Raw genomic sequence first — 2,500 nt, 5'->3', positions numbered from 1 at the left:
GAGGGTGGTTTCGGGGCCAGCAGGAGAGCTCGTCGGGGTAGCAGGCCCTGCAGCCGTGGTCACCGCCAAACCCCCACAACTCGAGCAAGTGAAAAAAAAAGTAACAGGAGCGAAAGCATCTCTGTCGGCTTGGGGGTACGCCCGTTTCCGTTTCAACTTGTCTCGCGAGGGTGGTTTCGGGGCCAGCAGGAGAGCTCGTCGGGGTAGCAGGCCCTGCAGCCGTGGTCACCGCCAAACCCCCACAACTCGAGCAAGTGAAAAAAAAAGTAACAAATAAGAAAGGATCGTCGGCTTGGGGGTACGCCCGTTTCCGTTTCAACTTGTCTCGCGAGGGTGGTTTCGGGGCCAGCAGGAGAGCTCGTCGGGGTAGCAGGCCCTGCAGCCGTGGTCACCGCCAAACCCCCACAACTCGAGCAAGTGAAAAAAAAAGTAACAAATAAGAAAGGATCGTCGGCTTGGGGGTACGCCCGTTTCCGTTTCAACTTGTCTCGCGAGGGTGGTTTCGGGGCCAGCAGGAGAGCTCGTCGGGGTAGCAGGCCCTGCAGCCGTGGTCACCGCCAAACCCCCACAACTCGAGCAAGTGAAAAAAAAAAGTAACAAATAAGAAAGGATCGTCGGCTTGGGGGTACGCCCGTTTCCGTTTCAACTTGTCTCGCGAGGGTGGTTTCGGGGCCAGCAGGAGAGCTCGTCGGGGTAGCAGGCCCTGCAGCCGTGGTCACCGCCAAACCCCCACAACTCGAGCAAGTGAAAAAAAAAAGTAACAAATAAGAAAGGATCTCTGTCGGCTTGGGGGTACGCCCGTTTCCGTTTCAACTTGTCTCGCGAGGGTGGTTTCGGGGCCAGCAGGAGAGCTCGTCGGGGTAGCAGGCCCTGCAGCCGTGGTCACCGCCAAATCGCCACAACTCGAGCAAGTGAAAAAAAAAGTAACAAATAAGAAAGGATCGTCGGCTTGGGGGTACGCCCGTTTCCGTTTCAACTTGTCTCGCGAGGGTGGTTTCGGGGCCAGCAGGAGAGCTCGTCGGGGTAGCAGGCCCTGCAGCCGTGGTCACCGCCAAACCCCCCACAACTGTTGGGCGCCTACCTGCGCGGGGCAGGAGGACACTTTCCGATTTCAAATCTCCGTTTGCCGAGTCCACCCCGAACGCACGCGGGCGGGCGGGTTCGCATCACCCTTCGTCACAAGGGGCGAAGCCCGTTCCACCGTCTCGTCAGTAGTGCCGACCGGTCTGTGATCGACGAGGGGAGTCACACCAGGTCCGGCCCTGCTGCTTGGCGGCACCGCGTCGTCGGGAGCTCGCGACAGACGGAGGGTTTCGGTGTACTCTCCAGCCACGGGAAACGAAGCCGGTGATGCAGGCGCCGGTCTTTCGCTCCCAAATCGGCTGGGTTTACATCGTTGCTATCTAGTCACGCTCCCTTCAAACCCGACGGGGTACCTATTCCCCTCACCCGTCTGTGCGTATACAGCCTCTTTGCACTTGCGGGATGGGGGTGGTGGTTTAAAGACTCTCGAGTTGCCGCCCGTCGGTCTCCGAGCTCCGTGCAGTAGTGATCCCCAGCGAACTGCCAGCAGGGCGAACGAGCGATCCCGCTCTCGGTCGGGGCGCCTGGCGTCGATCGGTGGTCGGTGGCTTGCGGGCAAGCTGCGCTGTGAGTGTGGGAACGAGTATGACGAGCCGTTGCCGCGACTCCCAGTCCACCTCGGCGGTGGCTGGGCCGGGCGGGCGTCTGCTCGGGCGAGTGCCGCCCCCGCCTCCTCGCAGGAAGTCCGCTCGCCGACACGCCGCCACGTGCACGCGTCAGTGACGCTGCCGAACCGATGGCCGGTGCCCGTTCCCGCCTCTGCTTTTCCTAGGGCAAAGCTGCTGCACGCCTCGTGATACTAGGCGGGCGACATGGTGGCGGTGATCCTGCCTCCGTCGCTGCGGTGCGTTGGGGCACGCATCGCCTCTTGGGCGCCCTGTCCTCCTCCCCCCAATAGACGTATGTTTCTGCGGGCCGCACCAGGATGGTGCTCCCCATCGCTTCACGCCACCCTGCTCCGCCCGCACGCCGGCGTGCAGGTGGCTGTAGCTCAAGGTGGGGAGCGTATGTGCGGTCCGGGTCGCTTTCCTCTGGCGAGGGAGAGACCTAAAACAAACTCAGACAACTCTTGACGGTGGATCACTCGGCTCGTGCGTCGATGACGAACGCAGCTAGCTGCGAGAATTAATGTGAATTGCAGGACACATTGATCATCGACACTTTGAACGCACTTTGCGGCCCCGGGTTCTTCCCGGGGCCACGCCTGTCTGAGGGTCGTTTGGCAATCAATCGCACTCGCCTTGGCTGGCGAGAGCGCGGCTGGGGTGTCGCAGAGGACCCGTCCTCTTTGTCCCCCTAAGTTCAGACTCCGGAGCCCTCCGGCGTCGGAGCGCTTGGCCTTTCCCCCCCACCCTGCACATTCCGTTCGTCAGGCTCGACGCCATCCCCCCGCCGGGGAGCGCGGCCTGGCGTCCGT

The 2,500-nt window shown here is 62.1% G+C and overlaps 1 non-coding gene across 1 annotated transcript; it reads left to right on the top strand.

Moving 5' to 3' along the window:
* Nucleotides 1-2,147: 2,147 nt before the first annotated feature.
* On the top strand, nt 2,148-2,301 carry LOC140473948 (5.8S ribosomal RNA). Its single transcript, XR_011958728.1, has one exon. It is a non-coding gene; the product is annotated as a 5.8S ribosomal RNA (ribosomal RNA).
* The last annotated feature ends 199 nt before the right edge of the window (nt 2,302-2,500 follow it).

This window comes from Chiloscyllium punctatum, unplaced genomic scaffold (genome assembly GCF_047496795.1).
Source record: "Chiloscyllium punctatum isolate Juve2018m unplaced genomic scaffold, sChiPun1.3 scaffold_786, whole genome shotgun sequence".
NCBI classification, from domain to species: domain Eukaryota; kingdom Metazoa; phylum Chordata; class Chondrichthyes; order Orectolobiformes; family Hemiscylliidae; genus Chiloscyllium; species Chiloscyllium punctatum.
The sequence above is the reverse complement of the archived record's forward strand: the minus strand, read 5'-3'. Positions and strand labels throughout refer to the sequence as shown.